Here is a 12,528-nt window from a genome sequence, read left to right as displayed (position 1 = left end):
CCTCAGCCTTCCAAGTAGCTGGAAATACAGGCGCGCGCTACCATGCCTGGCTAATTTTTTATTTATTGTAGAGATGAGGTCTCGCCAAGCTACCCAGGCGGGTCTCAAACCCGCGGGCTCAGGCAATTCACTCACCTTGGCCTCCCAAAGCGCAGGATTACAGGCTGAGCCACCGAGCCCGGCTGTACCACATTTTAAAAAATCCAGTCCTCTTTCAATGGGCAGCCTGGTTGGTTCCATGTTTTTCCTATTGTGAAAAAATGCTGCAATAAACGTGTGTGTGTAGTTATCTTTTTCATAGAGTGATTTGAGCACCTGCGGGTATATTCCCAGTATAGGAATTGTGGGGTCATATGGAAGGTTGATTTTTAGATCTTTTAGGAAGAGTCAAACTGTTTTCCACAGAGGTTGTACTAGTTTACACTCCCACCAATAATGTAGAAGTGTTCCCTTTTCCCGGCATCCTCTCCAGCATCTGTTGGTTTTTGATTACTTATGATGGCCATCCTGACTGGAGTTAAGTGGTATCTCAGTGTGGTTTTAATTTGCATTTTGATGGAACAGCACAGAAATTCTGAAAGTAAAACCTCAATTTCTCAACCAACTCATCTTTGACAAAGCTTCCACCATCAACCACTGGAGAGAGGTGAACCTATTCAGTAATGATGTTGGGAAAACTGGCTGACCAAATGCAGAAGATTAAAACAAGACCCTTACCTATCACCATACACAAAAGTCAACTCTAAATAAATCAAAGACCTAAATGTAAAACCTCAAACTATAAGAACCTTAGAAAATGCAGGAGACACCCTTATGGAAATTGGAACTGGTAAACAGTTCCTGATCAAAACCCCAAGTGTCCATGCCATAAGGGATAAGAATGACAAGTAGGACCTCATCAAACTGACAAGCTTCCGCAAAGGTAAAGAAACCATCATGAGAACGGGGAGACAGCCCACACACTGGGAAAAAAGTATTTGCCAACTGTATATCTGACAAAGGCCTAACATCTAAGATCTACAAGGAACTCAAATGTGCTGAAAAGGAAAAACTAAAAACACAAAAAACAAAAAACCAGCCCCATTACAAAGTGGGCAAAAGATATGAACAGACACTTTTCAAAAGAAGACATATGAGTGGCCAACAGATGCATGAAAAATGCTCAGCCTCACTAGTCATCGATTTTGTTTTTATTTTACTTTAGTTTTTATTTCTCATTTGCTTTTAACAACTCTTTTTTCCCGGGATGTCATACTTTCTTGATTTTTCTCTTCTCTGTTTGGCTTTCCTTTTTTTCTGTCTGCTTCTTTTTCACCCTTCCTTTTAAACTCCTCTATTATAGCTGGTGTCCCTCAGGTCTCCTTCTTGGACTCTCTTTTTTTCTCATTGTTCACTATCTCTCTTGGACCTTTGTTTCAGGGGCTGGATAGCTCCTTCTGCCTGAAGTCTGAATCTAAAATATGGTGTTTATCTTTTGCCCTTCTGTAATCTCTCTCTTCTTCCCTCCCTCTCTCTTTTTCTTCCTCCCTTCCACCACTACTCTCATCCACCTTCCATTGGATTTAACACTCCATTTTTCAGGGTAGTGAAAATTACCCAGGGAGATCTTCCCCAACTTCTCAGTCCAAATTATGTATTCTCTCAGCACTCTGGACTTTACTTGAATGTCTAGTCAATTGTAAGATATTTGTTTCTTGATCACATATCCCACTAGACTTGAAGATTCATTTGTGTTTTGTTCACACCTGCTTGCCCTGGGCCCAGTATAGTGACTGATTTCTAGTAAAGTCTAATAAATGATCTTGTATGGAAGAATAAAGAGACTTAGTCTTATGACTTGGGACAAGCAGTTGGCGATGTCATTTAACAATAAAAAGAATGCAGTGGGGAATAGAGTTTATGAGAGAAAATGAAGAGTTCAGTTTTGACACATGAATTCAAAGTGCTTTTGGGTGGGATAGTCAAACAAAGGGGCAGTAGGGATGCTTTGTTACGTGAGTCTGAAACTAAAGAGAGCAGTGTGGCCCGGGATTATTGATCTGGATGTTAGCAATTTATAGGAGATAAATGAGATAATGAGATAAGAGATGGCCCAGGGAGTTTGTGTAGCCTGAAAAAGGAGGGCCATGCACGGATGCAAATGGCCTTGGGTGGTAATCTGGTCTATTTCAGCATTTTTCTCCTATGGGTAAATTTTCTTGGCTCAAAACATTGGGACTAAGAGACACTGAGTTATAGAAATAAAATTTTAATTTTTTAACCTTTCTGAAGATGTATTTTTCATATTTCTGTGTAATCTACCATGAATGGTCTATTGTCTAGATAATGACAAGAGGTGTGACTGTGTGTATTATTATTTTTTTAATCATTTCACTTCTCTTCTCAAAGCCCACAATGGCTCCCTAAACCACTTAGAGTAAAATCCAGTCTTTGTGCCATGGCTGAAAAGGTCCTCTACCTCCTGCTGGCATGCTTTATCTGCAGTCTTCTTCTCCTTCTGCTTCTTGTTGACTCATGCCACATGGGTCACTGTGGTCTTCTCTGAAGATCCCCGGTGCCTCTGCACTTGCTGCTGCCTCCTGGCTAGGACACTTTCCCTTATATATTGGAATACGTTGCTTCTTCCTTTCTTTGTGTTTCTGGTCAATGACACCCTAACTCAATGGCTTTGCTTGCCTCCTTATCAAAAATAGCAAACTGTACTCTTTATTTATCCTTTATTCTGTTTTAACTTTGTTTTATCTCTTATTTATTTTGTGTCACTTCTTCATCCCTCTCCCCAGTTGACTAAGGTTAATGAGAACGTGAACCTGGCGTTTGGTTCATTCTTGTAACCTCAGTGAAAGATGCAGAAGATTGATGGAAAATACGACTGGGAGGGTGCTTTGTAAGGCATGGTTCAAAGTATGGACTTCATTCTATAGAGTGTAGAAACCATGGCCATTTTAGAACACATTTTGAGTGAGGTACTTAAAAATCACTCACTAACTGCTTATAAAATAATTAAGAGCATCAGGAAAAAGACATCAGAAGGCTCCAAAAAAGATGTGACTTGGTGGTTAAGTGCAGGAATTTTGAAGTCAGTCTACTTCACCCGTCAATCGCTGGAAAAATCACTTCATCTCTTAGTATGTCATTTACAGTATTTTAAAACTGAGAATCAGTTCCACTTACCTCACAGTGTTGCCCTAAGGTTGGAGAAAGGTATTACACAGAAAATCCTTGTTCTGTTTTTTTTTTGAGTTGGAGTCTCACTTTGTTGCCCAGACTGGAGTGCAAGCAGTGGCCGCTCCCAGCCACTGCAGCCTCGACCTGCTGGGCTCCAGCGATCCTTCCGCCTCAGCCTTCCAAGTAGCTGGAATTACGGGCATGTGCTACCACGCCTGGCTGATTTTTTGATTTATTGTAGAGATGAGGTCTCGCTGCCCAGGCGGGTCTTGAACCCGCGGGCTCAGGCAATCCACTTACTTCAGCCTCCCAAAGTTACGGGATTACAGGCTGAGCCACTGAGCCCGGCTGAAAAACCCTTGTTCTAAGTGCTAGTTCTGATGCCTGGTACATAGTAAGTGCTCGATAAGTGTTTAACACTTATTATTATTAGCAACCTAACTCAATGCAACTTATGGAGTCCACCATTTATTTGGGAAATATTTATTGCGTCCCACTACATGCGAGACATTTTGCTGAAGATGGGGGTTGCAATGATTAATAGGATACAGATCTGCCTTAAAAACTACTTCATGAGACCAGAGTCTAAAGATATATTTATCATTTAAATAATTTAGAATCAACTTGCAATTTATTACCAAGTGTCCAACACTCACATATACTTTTGAAGAATAGCATTATTTTTTCTTGTTACTTCATACATCTGTAAATAGCAATTCAAATTTCCACTAGGGCTTAGCAAGTTGATATTTATTAAAACTCTCTAACTCTGGCAAAATTCTCTCTTCAGCTCATATGCTATTGATCCTCAGCTCAATGAAGAGAAACATAAAAATCTTCTAATAATTATACTCTCACTCCAAAATCTGTGGCTTACAAGGATGGGAAACAGTCGATGATAGATTCAAGAAACTGCCCCTTTGTCATTTATCTTACTTTAAAAGTTATCTATCTTTGCCATTTCTTCCCCCTTGTTGAAGCAGCAATAAATAAATGTAGTTTGTGGCTTAAAATAATCTGTCTAGTCAAGCTAAAAAACTCTTCAAGCCCCACCCCCTCAAGTCCTACCCCTCAACCCAAACATGTGCTCGGATAAGCACCAATCAACACCTCTTGGAGTCAAACCTTTCTTAAGAACTTTTCTTTTGGAAAATCCTTTAAAGCTCTTGTTATATGTTGCCTTTTCCCTTGATTGTCACCTCATGAATTCTGTTTGCTAGTTTGTTAGTTGCTGAATGCTATCTTTTATGTTCAGCAGGATATCTTTTAACTTTCAACGTTTTTCACGTTGAAAAAAACAAAATTATTTAAAAAGTAAGCTAAAGGGCTATTGCTAAAGTAGTTCTGATTTGTTTTTGAGGAAATTAGCAATACTTCTGTCTTAGGAGTAGTTGTTATAATTTAGGCAGCATTAAATCGTTTCCTCATCTCACCCTGATCCCCCAAGCAAAAACATTTCTGCTAGTTGCTAGTTAGAGTCTAAAATACACATTTTGAATATAATTCCTTTGGATTTTAAAAGTTTTTTAGTCTTAGAGTCCTGTGTTCAAATAAAAATTTTAATGAAGGAATTTTAATGAAGGAAATCTTTGATTATTCTCTTGCTCTTGTCCCTGAGACATTTAGTATACCTTCAGAAATATAATCTGGGTGTCTGGAGGGGTGGGGGATTGTATGAGGAGGAGTGTTGTGAGAGAGGGGAGCGGCACTGTGGTAGGAACTTATGAGGATGCCAAAGATAAAAGTCACAGGTTTTACACTTTTTCCTAGAGCTTTCCATGAGAAAATGAATTTAGATCTGTGACTAGTTTAATAGAAAGTGGCTACAATTCCAAAATTTAGGGATAAAAAGACCATTTTTGAATTAATTGGGTTTTCATTGCCACTTGTACTTTTCTTAATAGGAAGACAGATTATTTGAGAAAAACAATTTAGTCTCATTAACTTCTTCCTTTGACATCAAAAGCCCTTAATTTCAAAAAATTATTTCCAATTAAGTTTGCAAGCTAGTTACCAACTTTCTACCAAACCTATTATTAGTGATATGGATATTTGGGGTGTTGCCAATATCAGCCTATAAATGTGCTATTCTAAATAGCGTCATACATTTTCAGCAGTTTTAGCCAAAGATATACCACAATTTTCACTGTTAACTTATTTTTGCACAAATAGACTTTAATTTGCCCCCCCAAAATTGGCAAATGAAGCCTTGCATTACTTTGAAATAGAAAAGACTAATATTGCTATTAGCAAGCTGGGTGTAATGCTCATGACTGATAAACTTATGAAAGTCGGAAGGATGCATTAGGGCTTCTAACATTCTGCTTAAACCGAGAAGAGAAATTGGGCCCAATGCTGAGAAAAGAGAATCCTGTCTACCAGTGCACATCTATTAAGTGGTTGCTATGAACCAGGCTCCAGACAAGATGAAAAAGACAAACTCTTCATAGTCAAGAAGCTCATAACTTTGTGCTGAACAAAGGCACACAAGCAATTCTTTAACAAGCCATGTTTCAAGGACTCTAAAAGAGACCAAAAAGGCCTCCTTAGAGAAAACTTTCAGCTGTATCTGTTCTCAGATACAACTGACAGCTGAATGTTGAAGAATTTGGTAGAAAGGGAATGACAATCTAAGAAGAGAAAAGCACATACCTAGCAGAAATCATGATGGGTGCACTAAGAAGTCTAGTAAGGCAAGACAAGAAAGATGCAGAAGATTGCTGGAAAATATGGCTGGGGGGTTGCTTTGAAAAGCATGGTTCAAAGTATGGACTTCATCTTGTAGATTGTAGAAGCCATGACTGTTTTAGAAAGTTCATTCTATGTGCACTTCGAAAGATTGGAGTCAGAGTACTATCGCTCTAATCATGGCAAGACATCAAGAGGAAACTAATTAAGGAGAAGCTAGTCAGAATAGAGAATCCTGGAGGAAATGAAGGTTACTTTAGGCAACTGGCTGGAGAATGACAGGAAAGGAGAAGCAGGTTTCTGACTTGGACAGTTAATTTGAGGGTAGCACCATTTTGATATAATGTATGGAGGAAGAAAACATGAAAGGATAAAAGAGGATTTGTAGCTTGTGCACATTTAGCTGGAGGTTACCAGGATGTATGGATAAAAATGCACAATGGGAAGTTAATAAAAGAGATTTGTAACTTTGTAAAGAGAGCTGTTGAGAGATACAGAGTATCTGAAGTTGTCAGGAATAGGAATGAGATTACATAGAGTAAGTCATTAGAAATTAGAAATAAACTAAGAAGGAAAACTGAAGAATATCTAGGCTTAAGAGTCTTGCAAATAAGGAAGATTGTTAAGTATCAACATATGCAAAGGAACAAAGAGAATGTTGCATTATCAAAGTTAGGGAAGTAAAAACTTTCATAGACTTGGGAATGGTATATAGACCACAAGGGTATTACTGAGATCAAGGAAAAGGAGGTCTTAAAAGTGTTCCCTTGTCTTGGTGATAAGAAGGTGATAATTGACCTTAACTAAAGTAATTTTAGTGAACAGGAGTAAAATGTAAGTGGTTAAGAAGTGACTGGGAATTGTGGAAATTGCTTCCTCAAGAAGTATGACTCTAAAAGGACTAGAAATCTTTTTAAAAAAATAAACATAGAACAAGCAAGAAATGTTATTGTCTATCTTCATTTTCTTCTTTCTCTTACTTTTTCAAATAAAAAATGAATGAAAGGGAGGGAAAGAGGGAGATAAGAAGGAAAGACATTAAAGAAGACATTAAAGAAATCTCTCTCTCTATATATATATATACAAATACTTTTTTTTCTTTTTTCTTTTTTGAGTCAGAGTCTCACTTCATTGCCCAGGCTGGAGTGCAGTAGCACAATCACAACTCACTGCAACCTCCACCTCCTGGGCTCAGGTGATCCTTTCACCGCACCATCCTGAGTAGCTGGGACTACATCACACCTGGCTAACTCTTCGATTTTTTGTAGAGATGAGGTATTGCTATGTTGTCCAGGCTGGTCTTGAACTTCTGGCCTCAAGTGGTCCTCCTGCCTCAGCATCCCAAAGCGAACCACTCCTCGCCTGGCAAATGTTTGGTGCATTTATAAATATATAGTGCATTTACAAATATATCCCTCTGGGATAATAGGTGTGAAACACCTCACCTGGCTGGAACCTATATATTTGTAAATGCGCCAAACATAATTATTTTATGATTTTTCTGTAGTGCTGCTCAGCATGTAGAAATGAAGAGAGTGGATGACATCTTATCAGGGCTAAATATTTGTAGGACAGAGGCACGGGAAGTGGGAACACAAACGAGTTGAGATGCTGTCAAGGGAGTTACTTACGCCATTGGCCAAGGGTTCTAGGCTGGATAAGGAAGGAGGTAAGGCCAGGAGAAAACCCTTGTAGAGACCCATAAGAAAACAGAGGGTTGGGGTTGACATATCTGAAAGAGTAGGCCTACTCAGAGAAAGAAGAAAAGAAGCCAGAAGCTTCTTTCAAACGTACTGAAAATACATCTAAGGATGAGTTTCAATGGATATAAGTGCAAAGTCGTATCCTTCAGGGCAAAAGTGTAATGAAACACGTACAAAGAGGAGAAATAGACAAAGATGTGTGGAAAATGATAGATTTGGGAAGTACCTAAGCAAAGGTTTATATGTTTAGGGAAATTAGGGGGAGGAAACAACTTGATTTTTTTATTTTAGGCAATTTCAGAAATTTGAAATTTAGGGACAGCTTGGAAAAGGTAATCGGATGTGTGAAGCAAGAAGCAAAAATTTCCTAATTTCCAGAAAGAAAGAAAGAAAAAAAATCTATGCCATTTTCTGTCATTTCTACCCATAGCATAAACAATAGGCTATCTGGAGCAATGTGCACATCATTTTTTGTTACATAGATATATTTAATTTAGACAGGTACCGAGGCTCCATTTTATGTTCTTGATTTGGTTTATATTGGAATTTTTTTCTTAAGGGTACTATTTATCAAATAAGTTTTCCTGGAAGAGGATGTGTATACAAAATGGGTGTGAGTGAGTTTGTTTTTTTTTTTTTAGTAGATAACAGTAAATGACTCATGAAAAGATCAAATGGTGAATCTCGCATTTGATGTGCCCGTCATCTTACCCTTGGTCACTGAGCCTCACTTTTAGATGGGCCCTACCTTTCCGCTGTTCTCTGTGGACCACAGTTCTCATCAAACAATGTTCCCTGGACAGCTGGTTCTGCCATAAACCATCTGGAGTTCCCACTCCCTAGCGATGCCCATTACAGAAAAGTTTCAAGTCTTCAGCCTCACCTTTAGGGAATCTATATATCATTTAATGAGACATACACTTGCACATTTGCAGGATGATGTTGGGAAAAAAAAAAGAATAGTGTTTGGGGAATTCTAACAGTTTTGTTTTAAGAGAAATTATAACAATATCACAACTAAGATCAGAAAAGGTTCATCTTCCTGACGAGCAAACAACAAACACAAATTAAGTGACTATTACGTGCCAGGCCCTGTGCTAAAGGCTTTAATGCATTATTTCACCACTCTATGGAGTAATTATTTACAGTTACAGATCAGGAATCTGACATTCCTTAGATTAAGTAACTTTTCCAGTAAATAGCAAGCAGCACTCAGAACAATCTGTGCACTTTTGTTTTCAGCTTGTGTTTATTGAGGACATGCTGGATTTAGGATATCATTTTGGTTGCAGGGGATAAACAGAGATATAAGCCATATATCTTCCAACCAAGTGTTTCTACTCTACTAGGCCAGATGAGTATGTGAATAACCTTCTATAACATGACAAGTTCTAAAATAAAAATGCATATACAGTTCTTTGGGGGAAAATAGGAGAATGATTTTTTTTTTGTAAGGAAGGAGAGAAAGATATCATGGTAGAGGTGAATTTTGAACTAGGTAATAAAGTATGCTTGGAAGCCACTAACAGAACTCAGCATATACCAGAATGATTTGAGTTGAACATTTTATTCTCCAGAATCTGAGAAAATTTACAAAGTATCATTTCCAAAAAATTCTATTGTGGTTTCACATTTCTGAGATAGAGAGAAAAAATAGAGGTGTCTGAGTCATATTTTGAAAATAAAGATCAGTGATGATGATTTTGAGTCCATCTTCTGAAAATAAGATTTTAACTTTTCATAGAGAATAAATGACTTTAGTTTAGTAATTTAAATAAGGTAATCAGTGCCTATCACAAGACATGATATCTTCTTAAAAATTCGGATGTTCTATTTCTTTTACACATGACTAAATGAATGTTCTTTCAGAAAATATAGAGGACGTCTTTAAGGAAGTGGTTATACAAGGCCTTCCTGCTTAGTGACAATATCATGTCTGTTTCTGTAGAAATGTTTGTGTTTAAATCCCACTCCCACCCACTGTTTTTTTTTTTTTTTTGTTATTGTTGTTGTTGTTCTGATGTCTTTAAGGGTATGTGTATGTGTGTATATGTTTGTGTTGTTATTTTTACAGTGGAAAGACTTTGGGGTGTGGGAGACTTTTCTAACTCTATCGCCATAAACTCTTGCAACACATAACAAACAGCCGATCAGAGAAATGGCAAACATTGTCTGTATTCTCTGTGCACTTGGCAGGGATTTTTCATATTGTACATTATTGGCTCTGCTGTGTGATAGCACAACAGAGCCTTTGTAATGCTCTCGGCAGAGCGATTTATATGCTGCGACTCTGCTAAGTACCCTTCCCTCGGCTGGTGTTCTTCCACGGGCTCAAAGAGAAAGTGAGTTGCCCAAATAAAAGAAGTATGGATTGACGTGGCTCAGAGCACAGGATGCTGTAAAAGCAAAATAAGTCTTTATAGAGCTCACATTAAGTGTCATTATTTTCAGTTGCATGGTAAAATGAAGGTTAGCCCCAAATGCAGGAAGAGGATATTTCTCTCTAGCAGGCCAAGATAATTAGAATCTGGTTTGCATGCACCTGAGGTTGATGCTCCGAATATGTCGTGTCAAGGGCCGTGGACTCTGGGGCCATCTGGCTATCAATGATTTCCTTCATCAACTGTTCAGATCAAAATTTACAAAAGATAAATGCCAAAAGGCTCCCTTTCACCTGTGGTCACTTTTTGAAGAGGGCTACTGAAAATTTAAATGACTTGGCTACACAGATGACCCAATGAGGAGAGCAAATATAAAAGCCAATAACAAAAAAAGTAGGAATGAATGTTATTTTCTCTTAGATTTATTCCACCCAAACTAGATACTAACAATCTAAAGCTGACAATTAAATTTCTTAGGAAGACAAAGTTATCATTTTTTTCATATATTATATTTAAGTTGACGGTGGGTCTTATAGATTTCAAACTTTACTTCCTTCTTGAAATTAACCTGAAACACTTACGTTTCCCTGCATTTATTTAGAATTCATTAGCACCATTATGCTTGTACTTGTATAAAGCCATTTGGTTGATCTGACATTCTAGCATTTACTGGACATAGGATGTCTTCTTCATTATCAGATTCAACCAAAAAGAGCTTGCCTGCAACCTGACATTTGTATTTATATTAAAAGGTTGATATTTGGATTCACTCATATTCAGTCATGACTTGTTCAACAGCATGACTTTAAAAATAGCATAAAATGCATAAAAATAATAAGGGAAAGAGATACTAGCAGAATGTGATGCTCCAGTTAATGTCACACTAACCCGAGGATAGAGAAAATGTCAATTTTCTGTGGTTAAGGCAGACCACAGATGTGTGTGCAATCCCAGGAAAAAAAGTGATTATGTAAAAGAGTCATGATTTTTTATTTGCTATTTGTTCACTTCTTGGTTAACTGTGTAAAAGATTAGAAAGACACCGTAAGAGCAACTTTTTGGTCCTTACTAGCACAATAAGTTGACTTATAGAAGGAAATGAAGGAAAAAAGAAAAAGAGCTTTCACTTTTTTGAAATAAAGGTTTTTCATGTACTTGCTTAATGAAGGACATTATTTTGATTAAAAAAAGGCAGGTACTTGTATTCTTTTTTAGATATAGTTATAAATCTATTCTCTTGCTTAAAATCTCTTCCAACAATAATCTATCCAGTTATTACCTCGTGTGTTTTTTCTGTATATTATAAAAGATAATATGAGCACAAACATTTACTTAGATTGATTATCAAACAAAAAGCAGTTTATTAGCTTATATTATAGGAAAACCTGAGTTAGTTAAAAAAAAAAATGAAGACCTGATATGATTTGTATTCCAACTTTCAAATTTTACGAGCATGACAAAATACTTACTGTAACAAAATTATATCAAGTAGGAGGAAGTCAACTATACCTAAAATACAGAAGATTTAGTTAGATACAGGAATGCTATACTTAAAAGTCAGTTCCTAATTTAATTTCTCAAAAGATCGTAACATTTTTTCCCTGAAAAATACTATGTTAGATCTTTAAAAGTATGGTATAGCCTTTTCAAAGGCTATGAAAATGACTAAATAGAATATACAGAGCTTGACTATCCTTGAATGACTTCTCAGAGTAGAAGTATATCTTGTGAAATATATCTTTTATTCCTTCTTAAAAATTCTTTTAAATATCTGAAAAAAATAAATTCTCCTGTCAAATATGTGTGGGAAACTTTGCATGTTATAACTCTCTCCTAAAATACAAAAGGCTTATTAACATATCGAACCCTCTGAGAAGTTCTACAATCAAGAAAACTGTTTACTCTTCTTTAATACAATATTTTAAAATGTTTTTGGCCATGGAATCATTATATTACACAGTACTGGTTAATACCCAGAGAAACCAGCATTATAGATCACACAATTTAGGCATGTCAATTGACAGTGGAAGAAAGCAACTATGTTTTAAAAATAGAGCAATATATGCATGTAGGAAATTTGCACTTGTACTTCCTAAATATATAAAAATAAAAGAATTTCAAAATTGAAAAATAAAATAAACTGGTCTAAAAGGTATTATGTAATATATATTATTTTCTTGTTTAATATTCACTGTACCTTGTTTACTATTCACTGGTAGGCATTATCTTCATTTTAAAGATGAGAAAGCTGATGTTTAGAGAAGTTTAGTTACCTGCCTTCGTTACAGAAACCCTATCAGCCGCTGGGTTACAATTCAAACCCAGGTCTACATGATTTCAAATCCCATGATTCTCTTTTCTTATCTCCTGAAAATGTTTTGCTGCATGGTTAAGCCTATCACCCAAAATTTGTACTTCACTGTGAATCACACATAGAATAAAAGTAAAAAGCAGCCAGGCTCAGTGGCTCAGCCTGTAATCCCGCGCCTTTGGGAGGCTGAGGTGAATGGTTTGCCTGAACCCGCGGGTTCGAGACCCGCCTGGGCAACTTGGCGAGACCTCATCTCTACATAAATCAAAAATAGCCG

Source organism: Carlito syrichta, unplaced genomic scaffold, assembly GCF_000164805.1.
Source record: "Carlito syrichta isolate Samal-C Ts95f unplaced genomic scaffold, Tarsius_syrichta-2.0.1 Scaffold315177, whole genome shotgun sequence".
In the NCBI taxonomy this organism is placed as follows: Eukaryota; Metazoa; Chordata; class Mammalia; order Primates; family Tarsiidae; genus Carlito; species Carlito syrichta.
This window is presented reverse-complemented; position numbering follows the sequence as displayed.